This window comes from Antechinus flavipes, chromosome 5 (genome assembly GCF_016432865.1).
Source record: "Antechinus flavipes isolate AdamAnt ecotype Samford, QLD, Australia chromosome 5, AdamAnt_v2, whole genome shotgun sequence".
Taxonomy (NCBI): Eukaryota; Metazoa; Chordata; class Mammalia; order Dasyuromorphia; family Dasyuridae; genus Antechinus; species Antechinus flavipes.
In genome coordinates this window covers 86,509,997-86,537,147 of record NC_067402.1, presented here as the reverse complement: position 1 = coordinate 86,537,147, position 27,151 = coordinate 86,509,997, and the positions used below count along the sequence as shown (strand labels likewise).

General features: G+C 36.1%; 1 protein-coding gene and 1 pseudogene across 4 annotated transcripts in view; both read left to right on the top strand.

Annotated features, from left to right (window-relative positions):
- DPP6 (dipeptidyl peptidase like 6) overlaps positions 1-27,151 on the top strand; it is a 1,012,545-nt gene that overhangs the window by 603,395 nt on the left and 381,999 nt on the right. The window lies entirely within an intron of this gene.
- Positions 36-27,151, top strand: LOC127564740 (WW domain-binding protein 11-like; annotated as a pseudogene).

Sequence of the window (27,151 nt, the reverse complement as noted above, 5' to 3'; positions counted from 1 at the left end):
ATGAGAAATGAGGGTTGAGAGATCCCCTGATAGCAATGGGATCCCCTGGCCCGGCAGGCTTTGCAAAAGAATTTGCAAACCCCAATGAATACAAGCTCGCAGTTTGTGGCAAAAATGGGTATATTACACTAAGAGAACAGCTCTCTCAGCAGGCAAAATCCTGTTAGGATTATTTGCAAAGGTCTGGGCATACAGTGTTTGAATTTATGGAGTTTTCTTTGCTGCCCAAGCTAGGGAGCAATTTGAGGGACTGATTTTCAATCCAATAGAGAGCACTGACTGTGCCCAGGCCAAGATCTCTAATTGAATTGAATGAGATTACTTTAACTGGGAGTTTCCCATATGAACAAGAGGGTGGGGCCCCTCCCAGAGTCCCAGAGGGTTTGAGATCCAGGACCACCCTTCCCCCAAAGATTCCTTTCCAACCCTTCCGTCCCCCCCCCCCAAAAAGATCAGGGGGATAGTTTACATCATTCTTCCCTCTCTTTTCCTAAAATAGTAAACTGGGAATGATTAAGAGGTAGGGCCACCAAAGAACTCATTTTTTTTCTAGTTCTACTCCCTCATATTTTCTTTTTTTTTTTTTTAATTTTTTATTTAATAATTACATTATATTGACACTCGTTTCTGTTCCGATTTTTTTCCCCCTCCCTCCCTCCACCCCCTCCCCTAGATGGCAAGCAGTCCTTTATATGTTGGATATGTTGCAGTATATCCTAGATACAATATATGTTTGCAGAACCGAACAGTTCTCTTGTTGCGTAGGGAGAATTGGATTCAGAAGGTATAAATAATCCGGGAAGAAAAACAAAAATGCAGATAGTTTACATTCGTTTCCCAGTGTTCTTTCTTTGGGTGTAGCTGCTTTTGTCCATCATTGATCAATTGAAACTCAGGTCTCTTTGTCAAAGAAATCCACTTCCATCAAAATATGTCCTCATACAATATCGTTGTCGAAGTGTATAATGATCTCCTGGTTCTGCTCATTTCACTTAGCATCAGTTCATGTAAGTCTCGCCAGTCCTCTCTGTATTCATCCTGTTGGTCATTTCTTACAGAACAATAATATTCCATAACATTCATATACCACAATTTACCCAGCCATTCTCCAATTGATGGGCATCCATTCATTTTCCAGTTTCTAGCCACTACAAACAGGGCTGCTACAAACATTTTGGCACATACAGGTCCCTTTCCCTTCTTTAGTATTTCTTTGGGATATAAGCCCAATAGAAACACTGCTGGATCAAAGGGTATGCACAATTTGATAATTTTTTGGGCATAATTCCAGATTGCTCTCCAGAATGGTTGGATTCGTTCACAACTCCACCAACAATGCATTAGTGTCCCAGTTTTCCCGCATCCCCTCCAACATTCATCATTATTTTTTCCTGTCATCTTAGCCAATCTGACAGGTGTGTAGTGGTATCTCAGAGTTGTCTTAATTTGCATTTCTCTGATCAATAATTATTTGGAACACTCTTTCATATGAGTGGTAATAGTTTCAATCTCGTCCTCTGAAAATTGTCTGTTCATAACCTTTGACCATTTATCAATTGGAGAATGGCTTGATTTCTTATAAATTTGAGTCAGTTCTCTATATATTTTGGAAATGAGGCCTTTATCAGAACCTTTAACTGTGAAAATGTTTTCCCAGTTTGTTGCTTCCCTTCTAATCTTGTTTGCATTAGTTTTATTTGTACAAAAGCTTTTTAATTTGATGTAATCGAAATTTTCTATTCTGTGATCAGTAATGGTCTCTAGTTCATCTTTGGTCACAAATTTCTTTCTCCTCCACAAGTCTGAGAGATAAACTATTCTATGTTCCTCTAATTTATTTATAGTCTCGTTCTTTATGCCTAGGTCATAGACCCATTTTGATCTTATCTTGGTATATGGTGTTAAGTGTGGGTCCATGCCTAATTTCTGCCATACTAATTTCCAATTATCCCAGCAGTTTTTATCAAATAATGAATTCTTTTCCCAGAAGTTAGGGGCTTTGGGTTTGTCAAACACTAGATTGCTATAATTGACTATTCTGTCTTGTGAGCCTAGCCTTTTCCACTGATCCACTAATCTATTTCTTAGCCAATACCATATGGTTTTGGTGACTGCTGCTTTATAATATAATTTTAGATCAGGTACAGCTAGGCCACCTTCATTTGATTTTTTTTCATTAATTCCCTTGAGATTCTCGACTTTTTATTGTTCCATATGAATTTTGTTGTTATTTTTTCTAGATCAATAAAATATTTTCTTGGAAGTCTGATTGGTATAGCACTAAATAAATAGATTAGTTTAGGGAGTATTGTCATCTTTATTATGTTCGCTCGGCCGATCCAAGAGCACTTAATATTTTTCCAATTATTTAAGTCTGACTTTATTTGTGTGGAGACTTTTTTATAATTTTGCTCATATAATTCCTGACTTTCCTTTGGTAGATAGATTCCCAAATATTTTATGGTATCAACAGTTATTCTGAATGGAATTTCTCTTTGTATCTCTTGCTGTTGGGTTTTGTTGGTGATGTATAAAAATGCTGAGGATTTATGGGGATTTATTTTGTAGCCAGCTACTTTGCTAAAATTATGAATTATTTCCAATAGCTTTTTGGTAGAATCTCTGGGGTTCTCTAGGTATACCATCATATCATCTGCAAAGAGTGATAGTTTGGTTCCCTCATTGCCTACTCTAATTCCTTTTATATCTTTCTCGACTCTTATTGCCGAGGCTAGTGTTTCTAATACGATATTAAATAATAATGGTGATAGTGGTCAACCTTGCTTCACTCCAGATCTTACTGGGAAAGGTTCCAGTTTTTCCCCATTGCATATGATGCTTACTGATGGTTTTAAATATATGCTCCTGACTATTTTAAGGAAAAGTCCATTTATTCCTATGCTCTCAAGTGTTTTTATTAGGAATGGATGTTGGGTTTTATCAAATGCTTTTTCTGCATCTATTGAGATGATCATGTGGTTTTTGTTTGTTTGGTTATTGATATAGTCAATTATGCTAATAGTTTTCCTAATATTGAACCAGCCCTGCATTCCTGGTATAAATCCTACTTGGTCATAGTGTATTATCCTGGTGACAATTTTCTGTAATCTTTTTGCTAATATTTTATTTAAGATTTTAGCATCAATATTCATTAGGGAGATTGGTCTATAATTTTCTTTCTCTGTTTTCAGCCTACCTGGTTTAGGTATCAGTACCATATCTGTGTCATAAAAGGAGTTTGGTAGGACTCCTTCAATCCCTATTTTTTCAAATAGTTTATATAACATTGGAGTTAATTGTTCTTTAAATGTTTGGTAGAATTCACATGTAAATCCATCTGGTCCTGGGGATTTTTTCTTAGGGAGTTGATTGATAGTTTGTTCTATTTCTTTTTCTGAGATGGGACTGTTTAGGATATTTACTTCTTCCTCTGTTAGTTTGGGCAAGCTGTATTTTTGGAGGTATTTTTCTATTTCATTTAAGTTGTCGAATTTATTGGCATAAAGTTGGGCAAAGTAACTCCTAATTATTGCTCTAATTTCCTCTTCGTTAGTGGTGAGTTCTCCCTTTTCATTTTTAAGACTAACAATTTGATTTTCTTCTTTCCTTTTTTTAATCAGATTTACTAAGGGTTTGTCTATTTTGTTGGTTTTTTCATAGAACCAACTCTTAGTTTTATTAATCAATTCAATAGTTTTTTTACTTTCAATTTTATTGATCTCACCTTTTATTTTTAGAATTTCAAGTTTAGTGTTTGACTGGGGGTTTTTAATTTGTTCCTTTTCTAGCATTTTTAATTGCAAACCCAATTCATTGACCTTCTCTTTCTCTATTTTATACAAATAGGCCTCTAGAGATATGAAATTTCCCCTTATTACCGCTTTGGCTGCATCCCATACATTTTGGTATGATGTCTCATTATTATCGTTTTCTTGGGTGAAGTTATTAATTATGTCTATGATTTGCTGTTTCACCCAATCATTCTTTAGTATGAGATTATTTAGTTTCCAATTATTTTTTGGTCTACTTCCCCCTGCTTTTTTGTTGAATGTAATTTTCATTGCATCGTGGTCTGAAAAGGATGCATTTACTATTTCTGCCTTACTACATTTGAGTTTGAGGTTTTTATGTCCTAATATATGGTCAATTTTTGTATAGGTTCCATGAACTGCTGAAAAGAAAGTGTATTCCTTTCTGTCTCCATTACATTTTCTCCAGAGATCTATCATATCTAACTTTTCTAGTATTCTATTTACCTCTTTGACTTCTTTCTTATTTATTTTGTGGTTTGATTTATCTAATTCTGAGAGTGCAAGGTTAAGATCTCCCACTATTATAGTTTTACTGTCTATTTCTTCTTGCAGCTCTCTTAGTTTCTCTTTTAAGAATTTAGATGCTACCCCACTTGGTGCATATATGTTTAATATAGATAGTGCTTCATTATCCATGCTACCCTTTAACAAGATATAGTGTCCTTCCTTATCTCTTTTAATTAGGTCAATTTTTGCTTTAGCTTGATCTGAGATCAGGATGGCTACCCCTGCTTTTTTGACTTCACCTGAAGCATAGTAGATTTTGCTCCAACCTTTTACCTTTAACCTGCATGTATCTCCCCGCTTCAGGTGTGTTTCCTGTAAACAACATATTGTAGGATTCTGGCTTTTAATCCATTCTGCTAACCGCTTCCTCTTTATGGGGGAGTTTACCCCGTTCACGTTTATGGTTAGAATGACCAATTCTGTATTACTTGCCATCTTGTTAACCCCGGTTTATGCTTTCCTCCCTTCTTTCCCCTTTCCCCCCCTTCCAAGTATTAAGCTTGTGAGCACCCCTTGCTTCTCACAGCCCTCCCTTTTTAGTGTCCCTCCCCCCACCTTAGAGTTCCTCCCCCTATCTTACCCCTTTCCCTCCCAGTTCCCGTATTCCCTTCCGCTTAGCTTATTCCTTCCCTTTCCACTTTTCCCTTCTCACTTTTCAATGAGATGGGAGAAGTTTCACCATAGATTGAATATGTCTTAAGATTTTTCACTTAAAGCCAATTCTGAAGGCAGTAAGATACCCACTATATTCATCCCCCTCCATTCTTTCTCTCAGATATAATAGGTTTCCTATGCCTCTTCATGAGATGTACTACCCCCACTTTGCCCTTTTTCTGGTACAATGTCCTTTCCACATCAATTTCTAGAACAAGGTATACATGTATTCTTTATACATCTATATAGTCAAAATATAGTTCCCAAGATTAATCTTTACCTTTTTAGATTTCTCTTGAGTTCTATATTTGTAGATCAAACTTTTTGTTAAGTTCTGGTTTTTTCATCAGAAATAGATGAAATTCGCTTACTTCGTTGAATGTCCATCTTCTTCCCTGGAAAAAGATGCTCATTCTCGCTGGGTAAGTTATTTTTGGTTGCATACCAAGTTCCTTAGCCTTTCGGAATATCATATTCCAGGCCCTTCGATCTTTTAATGTGGATGCTGCCAGATCCTGGGTGATCCTTATTGTGGCTCCTTGATACTTGAATTGGGTTTTTCTAGCCGCTTGCAATATTTTTTCTTTCATCTGAGGGTTCTGGCATTTGGCCACTATATTCCTTGGTGTTTTGATTTTAGGATCCCTTTCAGTGGGTGATCGATGAATCCTTTCAATGTTTATTTTTTCCTCTGTTCCTATGACTTCTGGGCAGTTCTCTTTGATAATTTCCTGGAAGACAGTGTCCAGGCTCTTTTTTTCATCATGTTTTTCTGGGAGTCCAATGATTCTCAGATTGTCTCTCCTGGATCTGTTTTCCAGGTCTGTTGTCTTCCCCAGAAGGTATTTCACATTTTTCTCCATTGTTTGATTTTTTTGGATTTGCTTGACTGATTCTTCTTGTCTCCTCGAGTCATTCAATTCCACTTGTTCAATTCTGATTTTCAGTGAAGTATTCTCTTCACTCACTTTTTTAAAATCTTTCTCTAATTGTCCAATTGAGTTCTTTTGTTCTGTGGAATTTTTTTCCATTTCGCCAATTTTGTTTTTTTAGAGAGCTGTTTTCTGTTTCCAGTTCACTAATCCTATTTTTCAAGGATTTTACTTCTTTATCCACTCTCTCTTTAACTTTCTCCAGGCTCTTTTGCCAAGCTTCCCTCTCCTTTTCCCAAGCCTCACTCTGCTTTCCCCATTTTTCTTCTAGCTCCCTTGTGAGAGCCTTTTTAATCACTTCTATGAGGTTCATCTGTGCTGAGGAACAGACAGTCTCCTCCTTTGGGGATTCACCTGGGGACTGCCTGTTTTTAGTCTCTTCAGGATTTAGAGTCTGCTCTCTATCTGTGTAGAAGCTGTCAAGGGTTAAAGTCCTCTTCAGCTTCTTGCTCATTCTGTCTATTAATCAGAGACAAACTACCAAAGAAAAACAGAAAAAACTGGAGTCTTTCTTTGGGGGGGGGGGGGGGGGCTGGGTGTGTTATCGAGCTTCCTCTACAGACTGCAGGGGGCAGCAGTGAGGCACTAGCAGGACTGTGCTGCGCCTGCGCTCTGAGATCCCAAAGCGTGCTGAGTCACTGAGGCGGGGAAGGGGGGGGCGGCCAGGTCCTGAGAGACTCCAGCTGTTTGGGGTTGTATTCTTCAGCCCCAGTGTTTTTAGCTTCTCTGCTGGGCTGTTGACTTGCTGCCGGAAGAAAGTATCCAAACCTGTAGCGAAGCTCGCCCGGCAGAAACGGCTACGATCACTCTCCACCCCCTCTCCAGTCTGCTCCTGTGCCCTCACTGCCGCTGCCCGCCGCCTGCGCCCGATCTAAAACCGCCCCAGCCCTCCAGTAAAGACAGACCTTTCTTGGCGGATCTCAAGGATGGCTTCTCTTGGTAACTATTTGTGGGTTTTTTTCAGTCAAGCATTGATTCAGAGGCTTGTAATGAAATGGATAGTGAGAGAAAGCGTGGAGCTTATGCAGCTGTGAGCCTCCTCTCCGCCATCTTAACCGGAAGTGTCAAGAACTCACTTTTTTATTGTACTTTGTTCTGTTGCCATGGGACCAACTCTGTTCTGCTATATGTATGTGATTTGCTGAGAAAATCATATATATCCTTTCTTCCAAAAGGTCTAATGGTGAAATGTAGCCAATGCGGTCACTCCATGGTCTCACCATGAAAAGCCTTGTTGTGCCACAGTTCTCTTTAATTATCCTGACGCAGTTTCCCTAATTGGTTCTGCCTCTGTTTCCCTAAATTGTTCTACCTCAGTTCTGCCTCATCCCCTTAGTTGTAAACCCTCCCTCTGGTCCATGAAGACTAAGGACCATTTGCTCTAAGGTTATAAACTGTCATTGTAAGACTCAAGATGAGGGGGAAATCAGACTTCCTGACTCCTAACTCCTTCTGCCCTCAAGAATTTATAACACTATCTGTGGTGTTCTCTTCTTTTTCTAAAATATGATGGTTCTCTGGGGGTAGGTTTCTTGAGGGCTTCTGGAGGCAGCCTTAGTTTCAGTTCAGATCAATAATCACCTCAAATGCAGCCAGGTATTAAAGGTTCAGATTCTTTTATTGTCTCTTCCAAAATAGCCTGGTTAGTTTTCTTAGAGGCCTATCTCCCTCCTTGGTTCCAAGAGCTCTTGCAGCTTGTCTTTTGTCACCTCCAGCTCTCTCTGAATCTCCAGTTCTGAATCTCCCGACTGAATTCTGGCTATCAATCTCCCGAACTGACTTACTTCTGACTCCTCCACTGACTGACTTCACTGACTCTAAGAATTTCTTATATATGATCTCTTAAAGGTGTGAACCCAAAGATTGACTCCTCCTCTGAGAGAGTGGGATTGTGGGAGGTGTAACTTTGTGAGTCTCCCGGATTTGTGAACTCTAAAGTGTGAGCTAATGTGTGAACTCTCAAAGGTGTAAACTTAAGCATTGTTTCTATCAATTCCAGTGAGTTAACACTTTGTAAGGATTCTAACAACTACCCCTCTAAATATTCCAAAATATTCCAAAAGATTATTAAAATCTTCCAAATAATTCCAATCTAAATATTCCAAAAGATAAGACTATCCCAGATACTTCATTGACATCTTTACTTCTGTTTATTCAGACATCCTGAGTCTGGCTTCTAGTTTCTCCCCATCCTGCTAGAACCAAATTTATGGCCCTGAAACTTCCCACTTTCAATGTTCTGACTCTGTCCCTGCCTTGGTCTACCCCTGTAGCTGAGCCATGTGGCTATATATGTCATTGAGAACTCACATTCACCACTGTATACTTTGAGATGAGAGTCCTGTCCAGTCAATTATACGCTCCAATTAATAAAATATTAAAAACTCTCTAATCTCTATCTTGCCTCAGTTTCTCCGGCATTACAGCCTTGGCTTCCTTATGATGTTCAGCATCATTGAATCATAAATTTACAATTGTAAAGCACTTTAGAAGAACCTTACTTTATCTTTCTTATTGCACAAATGAGGAAGACAGACAGCAGGAAAGTTCAGTCTTTTGACATAGGTCTCACAGATACTCAGTGACAGAGGCCCTGAACCAAACTTTCCAGAAATATCAGGCTCTAAGTTCATTTTATCCTAATTTTTTTTTACATTCAATTAACAATCACTGATGAGGATAAGGATGCGAAATATCTGTACATGGTGAAATATTTGGTAGAATTAGATTTGAAATACTGCCAAAAAAAATGAGAGATGATATGTAATTCTGCAGTCCTAGATAAAACAATAATCATAGATGATAAAAGAGAATGTTTTCCTTGACTGAAGCAAAAAAAAAAAATCTCCTCTATGGAGGGTGATGTGTACATTCTTGGAGTTTTTTTTTATTATTTATTTTCTGAGCCCTGGGTTTCATATGGTATGAAAATAGAAATCAGTCCACTGGAAGTAAAACAAGGTACACATAGAATATGTGCTTAAGAAAAACAAGAATTAGAAAGAAAAGATCTTTATCTAATTTGTGGAGAGAAAGAAAGTTTGTTTCTATCAAATCAATGGATACAAAAAGAGTTAGTAGGCTATACAATAACCCTATCATATATAAAATAAAGGAAACAGAATATCTTTGTGAAATTAGTTAATTATTAATAGCTAATATTTCTATAGTGCTCTAAGATTTGCAAAGCACTTTACATATCTCCCTTTTGTCCTCACAGCAGATTTGCTATTATCCCCATTTTATGGATAATGAAACAATGACTTAGAGAGGCCAGCATCAATAAACATTTATTAAGCTCCTAATATATTCCAGGGTTACATGGTTAGTTTTTGAGGCAAAACTCAGACATAGGCCTTTTCTGAATCCATCCATTCTCTTCTTTATACCAACCACATGGATTATCTGATAAAAAAAATCCTGATGGTCAGAATCTATAAAAAAAAAAAAAATCACACAAATTTTCAAGAATAGTAACTGGTATTCATCATTCAAAGATATTAACAAATGCATGAGTTCTTTTTTGGCACTTAATAGTATTTTTTCCAATTATATGTATATTAAATTTGTATGAAAGAAGAACTGCAACAAAAGGGAAAAACCACAAGAAAGAAAGAAAGAAAAAACAATTTTTAAGTTTAAGTAAAAAGATTATTCTTCAATCTGCTTTCAAACTCCTTAGTTCTCTTTCTGGATGGCATTTTCCATCACAGGTCTTGTAGAATTTTCTTGGATCCCAGAAATGTGTTTGTCCTTTAATAAAGGAATATAAATTTTTAATGATACTTTATTTTTTTCTATTTTTTTATATTGCAATTCAAGCTACTTTTAGCTTATTAGAAAAGGATGTTTAAAATTAACACGTGAATCCTCACTCAGTCGAGCACAGTGCTCCACACATAGTAGATATATAATAAACATTTCAATTTGAATTGACATGGAATATATATTATTGGTAAAGCTACAAAGGAATGCAGTTGTCTTGAAGTATATCTCTGGATTGTGAGGGTTACAAAAATCATAATACCTTTAGCTATGCTATTTCCTTCTCAGGCCCATAATATAATATTACAGGAAGAAAAAAACTGTTAAAAATATTCATAGAAAATTTATTTTTAAAAATGTAGCAAAATGATAGCAACAACCAAACAGGATACAGCCTGTATAACAATCAAAGAATACATAAATTATGGAATATTACTGCATTATTAAAAATGACAAATAAGAATACAAAGAAAGATAGAAATACATATGTAGTGATTCAGATAAAATAAAGCACAATGAACATTTATTCTGATTATAATAATAATAATGATATAAAAATGCCATCTAAAATCTAATAAGAACATAGAAATAGAGATGAGAAAAGAACTCATGCAAGTAAGACTATTATTGTGTTCAATAGTTTATATGTATGTATGTATGTGTGTGTGTGTATTAGAAAAATGTAAAGCATTTAGAACATGAATTTTTAACTTTTTATTTCTCATGGATACCTTTGACAATCTGGTGGAGCCTATGGACCCTTTCTAAGAATTATGTTTTCTTGCCTACAAGTGAAAATAAAAATGTAATTCTTCATCAGAGTCAAATACTAATATTGGTTCACAAAATTAAGCTTATTTTTACCTAAGAAAATTTTTTTCATTCCCTCTTATTCTCCCCCCACTGAAATAGGTAAAAGAAATAAAAACCATTATAACAGTCATACACAGTTAAGCAAAACAGATTTATATGTTTGATATCAACTGAAGTAAACAAGCATTTATTAAGTATCTGTTATATGCTAGGCACTGTTCTAAGTACTAGGAATAAAGAGAAAGTCTGCTCTCTCCAAAAATAGTATTCTCTGCTCTAGATTGCAAGATCAAAAAAAGAACTATGTACAAATATGTATATGTGTTTGTGTAGCCTAAGTTGGAGATGATTTCAAAGTTACTAAGTTTACTAAGTTACTAACATCAAAGAGGACTAGGGAAGATAAGGAAGACTTCTTGCAGAATGTGGGACTATAGCTGAGAATGAAGGGAATCCAAGAAAGCTTTGAGGCAGATAGGAGAAGGGAAACTGTTCCAAGTATGAAGAGTAGCTACTGAAAATGTTCATTTGGGAAATGGAGAATTGTGCACTAGAGATAATAAAGAGGCAAGTTACATTAAGTCACAGAATTAGTTAGGGGATGCAGGATATAAGGTATAAGAATACTGGAAAGGTAAGAAAGTGCCAACATATGAAGAGCTTTAAAAATCATAATTTTATATGATCCTGGTATCAGTGGGAAGCAGTGAAATTGCTTAAATGTGGGGTGTGAAGAAAGTAGTAACATGATGATATTTGCTCTTTAGGAAGATCAGTTGACAGCTGAATAAAGGCTGGATGAAAAAATTATCCAAACAATATGCCTCACTCAGTTAGTGATGGTTCTTGTTGATAACAGAAAAAAGTATATTTTTAAAATGCTTTGCACAGCTCTGTATGTGGTATCAGGGGGGCTATAGAAATACTATTAAATGTGGTCCCTATATTTAAGGAGTAAACTTCCAGATAGTGGAGGAGAAAAAGCTAATGTACCTGAAGCCAACAGCAAGTAGTATAAAATTAAGTGTTAAAATATATGACTACATTTGATAGGTGGTCAACCAAAGAAGAATGCTAATTATCAATTAGCAATGATGTAAATTTGTAATAAAAAGAGAGATGTCAGCGCAACAATTTTGAGATTTTATTTCACTGTGAAAGGAGATTAGTATGAAAAGAGCAGTGTTAGAGAGATCAGTGAAAGATAAGTGCAGAAGAATAGTTAAATTCTTTCTGATCTCATTTAACCTTCATGTGCAGAAACTTACAAATGATGCATATATTTCAAAATTTTCAAACAGTTCATCTTATTATCTGTCAGTGCTACTTCTTACAGAACAGTTGGACTGATAAAATAACAACAATCATAGTAATAGTGATGATAATGATAAGATGCTTTGGCAAGTTCTACAATATTTATGTTTTTCAATGAAGTTTTACAAATTGATAAGTCAAATTAACCAGTGAAGTTTGTATACATGGAAGAAAAGAAATGAAGAAAAGTAAATGAGTAGAAAAATGACTTTGCTGAGCAATGTAGTAAGATATTAAATAGAGAATATTTAATTGCTTTTATTATGAATGGCCAACATTGTAATGTAATGAAAGAAACATCATTCAGATCCTTCAAGAAGCTATTTGTATTGTATATATTGTATATGTATTGTATATATTGTATATATAACAATATAATTGTTAACAGCAATTATATGTGGAGACTCAAAGTTGATTAATATGAACCAAACTGCTAAGGCTTTCTAAACAGCAATTAGGATTTAGAGGCTTTTACATAGCTACAGAAAAATCATTATCTCTATTTTATGGTCTAAATCATTTTCATATAACTAAAAACCACAAGGAAATAATCATTGCTTTTAAAAATAAATTTTCTTAATGTCTTTTTTATACCATCATATTTTCCCCCCGGTATCTTTCTTTCTCATCCCAAAGAACATTCTCATTGGAACAAAATAGTATTTTTTAAAAACCAAAAAGGGAAAAGTAGATAAAAAATAAACATAACTGTTGAGTACATTGAAGAAGTCTGAGAATGTATTCAGAGTACAACTTTTGTTTACTTCCCACCTGTGCAAAAGAATGGATGGAATAGAAGTGTCTTTCTAGCTCTTCTTTCAATCCATGCTTAAAAGTAAGCATTGTTATAACTGAGGACTAGTACTGTTTGTGATTTTTTGAGAACTAGTTGTTGTCAGATAAAATGACATTATAAAAAAATCATATTAAGATGTGATCCAAGATATTGCCAAGAAAATCACATGTATTGTAGCTGAAAAGTAATTGAGGTAGGAGTGGGAGTGAGATAAAATTAAATAAATTTGTCCATTTCTAGAAACAGGTCAGCACATGTTTATTCCTTGATTTCAGACAATTGAATTATTTTTTTCTTACAAGAGCAGAGAGGCTTTTTGGAATTTAAGGAGGTAAGGAATTAAAAAGAGAAATGGAATTGGATTAACAAAAGATGATTTGAGGTTTAAACTCTGCCCCTGCCCAACTATTGGATCTTGGGCACATCTTCACCTCTCTTAATTTGTTTTCTTTCTTTTTAAATTTTATTATATCTTTTTATTTACAAAACATAAGCATGGGTAGTTTTTCAACATTAACCCTTGCAAAACCTTCTGCTCAAAATTTTCCCCTCCTTCCCCCGACCCTCTCCCCTAGTTGGCAGATATATTTTAACATATTTAACATGTATTGGGCTATGTTAAATCTTATATATATATATATACACACACATATTTGTCTAGTTATCTTGCTGCACAAGAAAAATCAGATCTAGAAAGAAAAAAAAAAAAAACCTGAGAAGGAAATCAACAATGCAAGCAAACAATAACAGAATGAAAATGTTATGTTATGGTCCACACTCAGTTCCCATATTCCTCTCTCTGGGTGTAGATGACTCTCTTCATCACTGAATAATTGGAACTGGTTTGAGTCATCTCATTGTTGAAGAGAGCCACTTCCATCAGAACTGATCATCGTATAATCTTGTTGGTGTGTATAATGATCTCCTACTTCTGCTCACTTTACTTAGTTTCAATTCATGCTTCTCTGAAATCATCCTGTTTGTTATTTCTTACAGAACAATAATATTCCATAACATTTATATACCATAATTTAGCCATTCTCCAATTGAGTTTCCAGTTTCTTGCCACTACAAAGATGGCTGCCACAAATATTTTTGCACATGTGGGTCCCTTTCCCTCCTTTAAGTTCTCTTTGGGATATAAGCCCAGTAGTAACACTGCTAGATCAAAGGGTATGCACAGTTTGATAACTTTTTGAGCATAGTTCCAAATTGCTCTTCAGAATAGTTGGATCCATTCACAGTTCCACCAATAATGCATCAGTGTCCCAGTTTTCCCAAATCCCATTCAACATTAGTCATTATTTTTGCCTGTCATCTTAGCCAATCTGACAGGTGTGTAGTAGTATTTCAGTGATATCTTAATTTGCATTTCTCTGATCAATAGTGATTGGAGCACCTTTTTATATGACTAGAAATAGTTTTAATTTCTTCATCAAATGCTTTTTCTGTATCTATTTTGATGATCATATTGTTTTTGTTAATTTGGTTATTGATATAGTCAATTATGTTAATAATTTTCCTAATATTGAACCAGCCCTGCATTCCTGATATAAATCCTACTTGGTCATGGTGTATATTACAAATTCTGTTTCCCTGAGAGTTGTTTACCTTTTTCCATTTCACAGATTCTGTTTTTCAGGGAGTTGTTTTCTTTTTCCATTCTGTCAAATCTACCTTTTAATGAGTTATATGCCTTTTCCAAACCCTCTTGCAAAGTTTTCATTTTCTTTCCCCATTTTTCTTCTAGCTCTCTTTTAAGATCTTTTTTTTATTTCTTCTAGGAGAGCCTCGTGTGATGAGGCTTCATCTGGAGATGATCTGTTTTTATTCTCTTCAGGGATTGAAATCTGTTCTTCCCCTTTACCATAGAAACTATCTATGGTCAGAGTTCTCTTTGCCTTTTTACTATTTTTTTTTAAGTTGGGATCTGCTTTTAGGGTAAAGGAAGTTTTCCAAGCTTCCTCTACACGTGGCAGCAGCTGCACTGAGTCCATGCTGACTCACTCCCATTGCTGGGTAGCCAAGTTTCCTGAGACTCCGGAGCTTCAGAGTTTATTCTTTACCTTTTGTGTTTGTGTTGTATGTTTTAAAATTTCTCTGCTGATCTACTGGCTTACAGCCAAGGCAGAGTAGCCTACACTGCTGTAGAATCCTCCCCCCGTATTCTCCAATATTCAGAGTCTGCACCTCCCTGTGGAATCCACACCAAGTCTACACAACCTGTGCTAGTGTCTGTGCTTGGCCTGCTTGCACTTGGCCACCTCCCTCCATACCTGTCCAAAATAGACCTTTTCTGGTGATCTTCAAAATTATCTTTGGCAGGTAATTTGTTGCACTCCCAAGATTCATGAATTCTGCCAGTCCAGAACTAATTCAGAGGCAGGATTTGATAATTAGCTGAGGGTTGTGGGAGAAGATCAGAAAGAAGTGTGTGTCCTCTCCACCATCTTGGCTCCACTGCTTAATTGGTTTTCTTATATAGTCTCTACCATTATATCATTTTATGAACTTGTAGATCCCAGGACTGCTATTTCTTTTGATGGTCTCACTTTTTTCTGCAATGGCAAGATGAACTATATATATGATTTACAAAATTACATGAAATTTTAATGAGCAATGTTTGCTAATTAACCTATGTCTTTCCTTCTCAAATTATTATTCACATACTTCTGTTTACATGTTGTTTACTCCTACTCAGACCTACCATAGCGCTTATACATAGTCAATGCTTATTATTGAATTGGTTCATTCATTATCTGTAATCCATTTCCATCTTTTGATGTAATTATTTGTAATTGTGATGTAATTTAAGAAATTATTGTAAAATTTTGAGTCCTGCCAAATACTATAAAATGTTGAGTATTGCTAATTACTAGCCTGGTAAATTGTATAATTATATTTGACAGATTTCTAGCTTGGGCCACAACAGCAACTACTATTTTTTCCTTATAGGAATTAGTAAAATTGATTTGTGGATTTCAAAACTGGGTGTTAATCTGTTTAATCAATTTAAACTAAGGATATCCCTCCCTTCCTCTTCCCAATCTTCAACTCCAAATTTCTAGCCATTTTAATTGGCATCTCTACTTGGATGCATTATAAACACTTCAAACTTTAAATATTCCAAAATAAACTTATCCTCTTCTCCCTTAAATTTTCCTCCTCCCTACTTTCCTATTTCTATTGATGGAACAACCATTTTCCCAATTACTCAGGCTTCACATCTCAGTTATAAGATCTTTGACTTTTCTCTCTCCCTCATTCCCCGTCTCCAATCTTGTCAATATTTCCCATATTTATGCCCATTCATACTGCCACCACCTTTCAAGCTCTCTTTTCCTAACAGTTGCCCTATCTTAATAGTCTTCTCCCTGATATTCCTACCTATCTTGTTTATCATTGTTCTGTCCTCTACACTGCAGCCAAAGTCATTTTCCCAATATACAGATATTATAATGTCTTTGCCTTAACTGGAGACCTTAGGGACTACAGTAGAAAGAACACCAGTAACTGAGAAACCCTGGGTAAGTCACTTAATCTTAATTGCCTCCCAATATAAAGCTTACACAAAGCAAAATTTAAAAATTAAGTAAAGACCACTGACTGCGATATTGAAATCCATTCATTCAAATCTTGGCTGTACCATTTCTTACTTGTATAATCAAAGGCAGGTCCTTTAATCTGAGTTTGTTTCCTTCTGTTTGAAATGGGATTAATAATTAAAGCACTATTTTTGTCATGTGGGGTTTTATGGAAGTCAAATTGAGATAATATATGTAAATTTCTATTATTTAAAAATTAACCATTACTATCAATAATACTTTCCTTAGAACCAGGAAGATCTTGATTCAAGTCCTTCCTGACACATACCCTAATCAAGTCATTAAATCCCTCAATGTCCCCTAGCAATTCTTTCTAGGTGAATGTAGAGTTACTTATATATATTCGTGGAAAATATTTCCACATGGAGAATACTGACATACTAATGAAGTCACAGGGCCAAAAAAGAAAATCTGTAATATTAAAATATACACATTGGATCCTAGATTTAGAGCTTATTATGTGTATTAATCCCAACTTTTTATAGTTGAGGAAACTAAGACCAAGAGATATTGTGATGTGCCAAAGTCACACAAGTAGTAAGTGACTGAGTTAAAATTGAAATGCAGACCCTCTGGCTTCAAATCCAGCTAATTTTGAGGGGAAAAAATCCAACCTGCTCTCCATTCTGAGGAGCAGTATTCTCCAAGATCCCTAAGTTGTTAAGGGGACGGGAAGATTGACTTCAGACAGTTACTATGCCCTTTCTCCTTAGCTTCCTGTCTCTGCTCACCAAAAAAAGCAATAACAACAAAAATGAGGGGCTCTCTCCTGTGAAGCAGAGAATAAGTGACCACTTCTCAGGACACTTTTGAAAGACTAATGAGTCTTGCCATAGACAAAGCCCCTAAATTTTATTAGTTGTTTTGCAAGATATATCTTTGGGGTCACAAAAGGAACAAATAAAAAGATTTGCAAATCTACCAGTACTAACATAAAAATAGCTGGAGACATTATTTGATGCCCTGTTAAGTAAAGTAGGCTTACTATAAAATCTGACACATCATCCCCAGGGTTCAGTGAACTCAGATCCATAATTATTTGATATGTGTGTGTGTGTGTGTGTGTGTGTGTGTGTGTGTGATTAAATGTGGAAGAAATAAGCCCTTATGCTTTGTTATAGGCACCATTTGACTGTTTCATGGGCCTAGAGTTCCTAATTTACTACTTGTCCCCAATATGCCTTCTTTGTCCCAGGTAGGAGTGAAAAATTGGTGGAAGAAACAGTACCAGAGAAGCGTGAGCTTGCTGACCAGGTGAAGAGAGGGAAATGTAGCAATTTAAGGTCATCAGCACTTGTTAAATATTTACTGTGTGCAGAGCACTTTTTCTTTAATGACTAGGCCAGATACAGAGTTTAAATCAGACATAGGCCTTACCTTTTTGGAGCTTATAATCTAATGGGAGGATATGAAATACAAGTCACTTATGTAAATAGAGCAGAAGAATCTGAGAGTCCTATTCAGGGAGTTGAAGAAGGAAGATCCAACCAAGAAACACTTCACAGAGGAAGTGATTTACCAGGTTTAGGAAGAATGGGTAGCAATTCATCTAGCAGAAGTAATGAAGGAGAAATAACATTCCAGCCATAAGAAATGAAATGGACAAAGGCAGGAGGTCAGAAAAGCAGGATGTGTGTACCAGGAAAATCCAAGAGTATAGTTTAGTTGGAGAACAAAGTATATAGAAATGCAATTGTAAGAAGAAATGTTGAAAAGGTAGGGTAGAGCCAGGTTATGAAGCATCTTCTTTAAATGACCCATTAAGGAGTTTAGACCTGAAATCCCTTCCAGTCCTAAGTTTCTCTGAATCCCTGATTCCATAAATAATAGGGGACAACTGAAGGTTTTGGAGCAGAGAAAATACATAAATGGCCTAATGCAGTAGTGCTACCAAGGGTGAAAAACTAGGAGTGTGATGAAGATTTGGGGGAGGGGGAAAGCAAGTAATTACAGGCAGCTGCCTCTAGAACAACTCATATAGCAAGAAGACAGCAATGAGGGACAATTTTTAGACGATTTTCTACAGATGCTGGTGTTTTTAATGTGAGAAGATTCTTTTCTCTATGGCACAAAAGTATATATGATGTCAAATAGCAGCTGTTATAATGAAGGCTCTAAGCCTTTCAGAAGATAGTAAACTTTTTCTCTATCTCACAAGATGATTTTAACTCACTTCAAACCCAATCTTCTGCAGCAACACTTTTTGGTTCCCTCCCATCACAATCATCACCACTGCAAGTGACTTCCTTTTGCATTTACCTCGCATATGTCTTGTATGTATGTCTTTTAGCAGTTGCTTCCCTTTGGAATACAAATTGCTTCAGGACAAGGTTTGTTTTTCTCTCCAAGACTTAGCCCAACACCTGGAACATTGTAATGCTTCATAAATGCTGGTTGATTGCCTGTATCCATGGGAGATACATAGTACTGTCTATTGTAACTTTTTGTATTATACTTATGTTTCTTGAAGCTAAAGGATAGTTTTCCAAATGAAATCTTTTAGTCTTGGGGCAGGTAAGTAGTGCCAGAGTATACAAAGTGCTAACCCTGGAATAAGGAAGTCTCATGTCCCTGAGTTCAGATTTAGCCTCATTCACTTCCTAACTGTGTGACTTTAGGCAATTCCCTTAATCCTGTTTGTCTCAGCTTCCTCATCTGTAAAATGAGCTGGAGAAGGAAATAGCAAGCCATTCTAGCATCTTGGTCAAGAAAATCCCAAATGGGTTCACAAGTGAAGTTACCCAACAAACTAGACTTAAACTCTATGAGAATAGGAAACAGGTAATCTTTGCATCTTCTTCCTTCTCATTCCCCTATGCCTGCTACAATGTCCTGCTCAGAGTAAGCACTTAAGATATGTTTGTTGAATTAAACTGAATTGTTGAAAGACAGGAAGAAAATTCTTCAGTGCCTTATTTTGATACCAGCATCCAAATTTTCAGCTTTTCTCACCTTGTGTGAATTTATTAAAATGTTGAGTCTGCATATATTGTTTTGGAGATTCCTCCTGGCAGGAAACAATTTTAGCTTTCATAATTGGAATATCTTCTATTCAGATAAGTATTCAGATTTATTCATCCAGCTTAGTTAACACCTAAGAGAGAGATTCTATTGGGGTGGTCTATAAATATTTTTCTCTCCAAGAATTTTTCTGTTATCATAAATGTTTAAGAACACTTAGTAGCTGATCCCTATAGTTACTCAGCCCCAAATATATGTACAAATTCAGCCTTTTCTAAAGCTTATGGCTTAATGGATAGAGAACCCATTGGGAAGCCAAGATTTGTGTTTGAGTTCCTTTGACATCTACTGGCTGTGTGACCCTCTCCATGTTCTAGAAAAGTCTAAAATTATAAATTGCAGAGGTGATTACCTGCTTTAGCAGAGCACATTTTTTCACCTGGGAGGGCCCCATATATGAAATCATAGATTTCATTCCTATCTCTATAAACATCTTAAATGTATTTTTTTAAATCAAAGCACCTGCTTACAAAGCAATATGTTTTGTTGCTAACTCTTTTAACACAAAAAGCAGAATAATTTCCTTCCTTCTTAGACTTCTGCTCTATTTCTCCCTGCAGAGGCTACACACCTGCACTCCTGGAATAGTGTTGCTGCAAGGTTTACCTGCTGCTTAGGCAGACTGTTGGACACTAGGAACAAAGTTAGGCTGCTGGAGATTTTGTCCCTGGGAATCTTGTTTCAATCAATCAACAATGGTTAGGAAGGAACACTTTCCAAACCTAGGAAGTGGATCAAACACTTGATCTACATGCATGGCTAACTTTGAGGCACTGTGGGGCACAGAAAAAGCACACTATAGTTGGGAAAACAAGACAATTACATGAAGGAATAATTAGAGAACCTTCTTAGTAAAAGATCAAGTACTGCACTGTGTGATATAGACAGTATGTGCTACAACATTTCATAGAAGAGAAAGAAGGCTCTGTAAGATGTATCTATTGGCAAGTGGGAGGCAGAACTGAATTACAGACTTTGGGTTTGGGGAGGATTTTATTAAGTGAGAAGAAAGAAAGGGGGCAGAATAGAAGATGAAAGTAGGGTACCCATCCAGCTAATGCTAGTGGGAACTAGCACTTATTAAGCACCTAATGGGTATCAGGGGTGGTCAGGAATGAGAATAGATAAGAGGCTGGGTAAACAGGGTGGGAAAGTTTAAGTGCTAAGAAACTGAGTTTTGAATTTTATCCCTTGATTTGGTTCATATTTATTTGAAGAAGAACAGTGATTATATCAATCATGATGTCAGGGTTGGAGAGACCTATTAAATTGGGAATCAGGAAAAGAGTAAACTAGATATATAAACTTCCACATGAAGCTAAAGTGTGACCATAAAACACAGCAAGTGCTTAATAAGTGGTCATTGAATTAAATTCCATTATAAAATATCATGTTTTTTAGCTTTTGAAAAGCAGAGTAATGTAATGAAAATAGTGCTAGACTTAGAATGACTTTGTTTCAAATTCTTCCTCTACCTCATAGTAGCTATGTACCCATAGGGAACTTATCCAACCTTAATGAGCTTTCCTCCTGCATACAATGACAATGTTTATACCTGTTATTCCTACCTTACAGAATGTGAGGATAGTGTGTGTCTATGATGATAGTATAGATGATATGTAAAATAATATATACAAAGTTTTTTTTTTAGATCTTAAAGTGTGAGTGTGTACCTTTTAACAATTTTAGTTCTATTACTAAAGATTATTTCCTCCCTATATGACTGAATAAAATTGTGTCCATTCTCTGGGGTGGTTCTACAAAGTAGAAGAATTGAATTGGCTGGCTTCTTAAGTTTCCTCCCAGCTATAAATCTGATCCGTGATCCAGAAAGAACAAACTGCTTCAGCTTCTTGACTCTGAGCATCAAAGTTTTGCTTCTTGCCATTGAACATTTATTAGTATAATAGTGTTTATCCCTTTAGTGCCAGTGAACACGCATCACACACCAAATTAGGTTTGCCATATCCAGACAACTTTATTGACTTCAATTCACAACCTATTGGCCCTCATGGTCTTATTGACCAATACTGTTTGACCAGTGCATTATTTAATTGTACCCATGGTTCCTGAATCAATCTCAAGTGATCTGCCACTAAGTATCATAGAGATAAAACAAAAGGTCAAGGGAGGTTGGAATACTTCAAATGTTATTTCCAAACAAGTTTGGAAACCAAGATAATGTTGATTTTTTCCCCCATTATAAAATGAAACATAGTATCATATATTGATAAGTTTTATTTTTATTTCCTGTACACCTACATTTTCCACCATAATTTTTCTACCCCTCCCACAGATTTACCCTTAGATCAGAGACTTTATTAAAAAGAAAAAAAAAAAACTTCAGCACAATTTACTAATATATAAACCAAGTCCAACATAGTATTCTATACTTGTAACACTCTACCACCTCTTCATAGATGGGATGGAAGTATAGTCCCACAACTAGTTTGGAGGACTAAGTGGGATTATAGTAATTTCACAGTTTCATTCCTCCCTCCCTCCCTTCTTTCCTCCTTCCCTTTCTTTCTTTCTTCCTTTCTCTCCTTCCCTCCTTTCCTTTTTCCTTTCCTCCCTCCCTCCCTACCTTCCTTCCTTCTTCCTTCCTTCCATCTTTCCATTTTTATTAGTAATTACAATATTGTTTTTCCTTATTTTTATTTCATATAAGTTTTCTCATATTCTCTGTATTTTTTATATTCATTACTTTTTTCTTACAATACAGTAAATTACACTATATTTATGAACCACAACTTTTTTTAGCCATTCTTTATGGTTCTTCCTAGTTCTTTGTTGTTACTGCTGCTAATACTGAAACAACTACCAAAAAAAATTACTATAAATATAAAACACTTTTAATTTTTATCTTTCCCCTCATTCAGGTATATGCATATCAGTGAAGCCTTGGAGTTAAAGAGAATGGACGTTTTAGTTATTTCTTAGCATAATTCCAAATTTTTTTCCATAATAGATAAACCAATTTACAGATCTACCTACAGTACATGAGTATGGCTACTAGGCCTTGTATTTTGCTCTTAGGAAATGCTTTACTAAGTGCTTTTTCTTTTGCTCATCCTTTGAAAAAGGCAAAATTTACCTTTGTTCCAGCTGTTCTTTTGGTGATTTATTACCATTTTTCTGCACCTCTTCAAAAACCCAATAAAAATTAAAATGCTCTTTTTACTTCTTAGAAACTAAGGTATCAATATATATTCTTATGTCTTATCTTCTGATAGCTACTCTCAGTCAGCCATTTCAAACAGTTTACTATCTTAATTTTTATCCTTTCTTAATAGTTTCTTCTGCTTATCATAACTGAACTTACCATGGTTTCTTTCTTCTTGTCTGATTCAAAGATTCTTCTTCATATTCTATGCAACCATAACTTCTTGCTTAGTTTCTGACCTACTTCTTACCCTTGACCTCTAGTACCTTGGCACTCTCTGACACATAGGAACTGAGAATTGGTCGGGATGCCATAGGTGATAGTATTAACATAGCATAGAACCCTCCACGTATACAATCCCTAATAATGGTGATCTAGCCATTGATTTAAGGTTATTAAGTGCTAATACTGCCTTCACCCTAGCAAATGATTTTGAGCACTATTCATATTTGACCTAGTCCTGAGCCAAAGTAAAATTTTCTTTTTATTCCTTTTTTTCTTATTTCAAACTGGCTTAAAGCAAGATTTATTCTTTCCTCTGTCAGAGCTTGCTGGAATTAATATTCTATTTTCAGGGACTGGTCAATTCTCTCAAGCTACTGGTCAAAGGAGAACAGGGACCATCTGGTTGGTATATTTCTCTACCCATATGCTAACTAATGACCCTAGATCTTTCTTCTCTGCTGCACACATTTTTTTGTATGTACAGCATCTGTTCCTTTCTGGGCAGTCTTTTTATGATGATGATGATTAGGTTCATAATATCTTCAGCAATGTGCTTGAAAATAGATCAGATTAATACATATTAAATAGATGTATTCCACTGATAAAATTAGCATATGCCCAGGACATTAAAGGATTCACACAGTTAACCTTATTTTTGAATTTCAGAGAAATAGCTTCTCAGGTAAAAGTAAGTTATTTCTCCTACATGGAAGTCATCTCTTTCCAACTCTTGATCTATCACTGCCTTTCAGCTCTTCTGAGAAGCTTTCCTTGATTGTAAGAACTATATTCTGATAATTATCAGATCTTTATTTGAAGTTTCTTAGGGCAGAGCAGTTTATTCTGTATTTTTTAAAACCTGTTAATAGGTTCATATTGTTCAATATTGTATAGTTCAAAAATCTATAATGTGAGAGTAAAGTAAAGAGAATTTGTCATCTAGTTCAGAAAAAAAAATTGTTTCTAGGGACTTGCCCTCATATTTAGAATTCAGACAAATATTTTAATTTTAAGGGAGAAAAGGGAAGGATAGCATATTTTGGGAAAAAAATTACTTCCTCTCACAAAATTTCACTATAGTTGGATAATACTGGCTATTACCTTACTAGATGTTTCTAAAGACCTCATCTTGATCTAAATCCTATTATCCTGTGTTACTGCAGGCCATTATTTATCAAAATCAGGGCTAGGCCTAAATTAAGATCCTTCAAAGGTTTGGAGAAGGGAATCTGGATTCACTAGAAAACTTCAAAAATGTCATGAACCGCAACTGACTGGGTATTTCCTGAGCCATATAATAGTGAAATAAAGGACCAAAGTCCTGATGGCCATATATAAATTTTAAATATATCTCTTATATATCTTTAACAAAATCTTTAGAAAAAAATATATGATAGAACAAGCTCAAAGGCAAAGACATTGCACTTTGTTAGAGATATTTTGGGTTGACAAATCAGGCAGTGTAACATGCAGCTTCTAGATGGTGGTGGTTTATTCCCCAAGCAAGAGGCAAAAGTGAAAACTCTCACTCCCTGGCCAAGAAGAGCACAGTTAGCAGCCTTGTGAACCTTGATCCCTCCAGAGAACAGCTAAGTCTGTTCTGATGTTACAGTCTGATGAAAAATTTGAGAATCACCTGAGACTTCTGCTGATAAGTCCTGGCATATTACTTTTTTTATAGCTTTTTATTTACAAGATATATGCATGGGTAATTTTTCAGCACTGACAATTGCAAAAGCTTTTGTTCCAACTTTTCCCCTCCTTCCCCTCACCCCTTCGCCCAGATGGCAGGTTGACCAATACATGTTAAATATGTTGAAATATAAGTTAAATACAATATATGTATACATGCCCATAGTTATTTTGCTGTACAAAAAGAAACGGACTTTGAAATAGTGTACAATTAACCTGTGAAGGAAATTGAAAATGCAGGTAAACAAAAAATAGAGGGATTGGGAATACTACATAGAATTCATATTCATCTCCCAGAGTTCTTTCACTGGGTGTAGCTGGTTCTACTCATTACTGCTCTATTGGAACTGATTTGGTTCATCTCATTGTTGAAGAGGGCCACGTCCATCAGAATTGATCATCATATAGTATTGTTGTTGAAGTATACAATGATCTTCTGGTCCTGCTCATTTCACTCCGCATCAGTTCATGTAAGTCTCTCCAGGCCTTTCTGAAATCATCCTGCTGGTCATTTCTTACAGGACAATAATATTCCATAACATTCATATACCACAATTAATTCCGCCATTCTCCAGTTGATGGGCATCCGCTCAGTTTCCAGTTTCTGACCACTACAAAGAGGGCTGCCACAAACATTCTTGCACATACAGATCCCTTTCCCTTCTTTAAAATATCTTTGGCATATAATCCCAGTAGTAACACTGCTGGATCAAAGGGTATGCACAGTTTGATAACTTTTTGAGCATAGTTCTCATATCTGGCATATTACTTTGAATAAAAAAAATTTCTCCCTCCCTGTCATTAACTGACTAAACAATATAACCTTTGAAATAGGGTGGAGATCTACATCATCTACCAAAATTGGAAAGTTCTTGAATCCCACTGCCTACACTTGAAAAGAAGCCAATAAAGGGAAATTTAGAAAGAATAAACAAATGATGGTGCAAGCAGCAGTACCAAAGATGAAGTATTTCAAATAGATTATCCGGGACATGGATAAATTGGGTAAAATGGAGTTCAATCCAATACAGCAGCCATAGTTAACTGAAAAGTTGTTAAAATATAAGCAAAAAAACTTCATGGAAATTTTTAACACATTCTCTGATTCTCCAAAAAGGAAAATCCAAATATCTACAAAGAACTTCAAAAATGAGAGGTGAAATATAAGCAGAAGAGGACCAAACTCAGCCAGTACTTCAGTGCTATAAAGAATACTCAACAGCCCATTTTGCCTTATGCTCCTTCTAACATCCTGATCTAAGACATCTTGTTGCCTGATGACAGCCACCCTTTATTCTCAAAAAACCTCTGCCTAAGGACCTCCTACTAGGGCAATTTCTATACTTCTTCTTCTTGGAAATGGTGTTCTCCTTTGCCTCCTGACAGAAAACCTTCTGGCTCACCTCCTGAGCCACCTCCTCCCCAAGTTCTGCAGATATATGGCCATAAAATGGGCTTTGCATTGGAACTTGCTCCAAATTGAGGACAAGAGGGTATTTTATATAGTCCAGAACTTGCTCATCATGATCAGAATGATGATGCTTCCAGCACCAGCAAAGGAGGTTATCATGAACACATGGATAAAGATAAGCATGATAACAGCAGTAATGGCAGTGACACTGATAGGTCAGATGCTGACAGTAAAGGAGAGAAGTTCATGCATCTTGACAATGAAGAGAGAGAGAACAATGAAGACAAAGTCAGGTTTCAGTGTACAATTTGCTGATATTCCTGGAAAATTAAGAGAGAAAAAGAAAAACATAAAGGAATTAACACCTCTTCAAGTTATGATGCTTAGAATTTCAAATCAGGAAATTCCTAAAGAAGGGCCAGAAGTTTAGGAATTTTCAGAAGAGGAGAAGAAGGAGGAGGAGGAGGAGGAGGAGGAGGAGGAGGAGGAGGAGGAGGAGGAGGAGGAGGAGGAGGAGGAGGAGGAGGAGAGAAGATTCTGATGACTTTGAGTCAGAGCATACTGCACAGCAGCATCACAAAGAAGAATCTCTTTCTGATGGGGCATCATGATCTCCTGCTTCCCAACAACAGCAACCACTTCCACAAATTGTTCCTCCTTCCCAAATACAAGCATCTCCCATGCTGGGACTATCTCTCTCTTGGACTACCACCATTATCACTATCTGGGCCACCCACTGGCCTTCCCCCTGGTCCACCTCCAAGAGCTCCTCCATTCTTAATACCAACTGGAATGCTAAGGCTTTGAGGGCCTTTACCTCAACTTTTACCTTTTGACCTATCCTCCACCAGGAAAACTTCTAGGTCCTCCACCAGGTCCACCTCCTGCTCTTCCTCCTCTATGAGGACAACCACTAAGGCTACCATCCCCATTGCTTCCAGATATTCTCCATCCCATTCTAGTGTGATGTGCCCATCTTTGGTTTCTCTAGTTGTACCTGTTTCATGTGGGTTTTTCCCCACTAGCTCCTTTGCCAGATCTTGTGATTTAAGTGCTCCACCAAATTTAATCTAGACTCCCAAAGTGGGTGATACCAGGGTAGTCACTACTTAGAAGAAAGCCACAGCAACCATCAGTGCCAAGCCACAAATCACAATCTTAAAGCAGAAATTGCCAGATTTGAGTGTTCAATAAGAAAACAGAAAAGCTACTGAAATTCAGAAGATGTTTCTATTATGCTCCTGCCAAAGCAGTCCCTAAATCTGGCCCCTCTGCAGCAGTTTCAATACAAACCAAGAATTATGTAGATGAAGTTGTCATGAAAGATATGGAAGGATTGTGGCAGACTATGAGGACAGGAAAAGTTTTAATCCCACAAATTCATGTTAAAAAACATCTACTAGCTCATGATATTTTTAATAGCATCCTAGAAGATTAA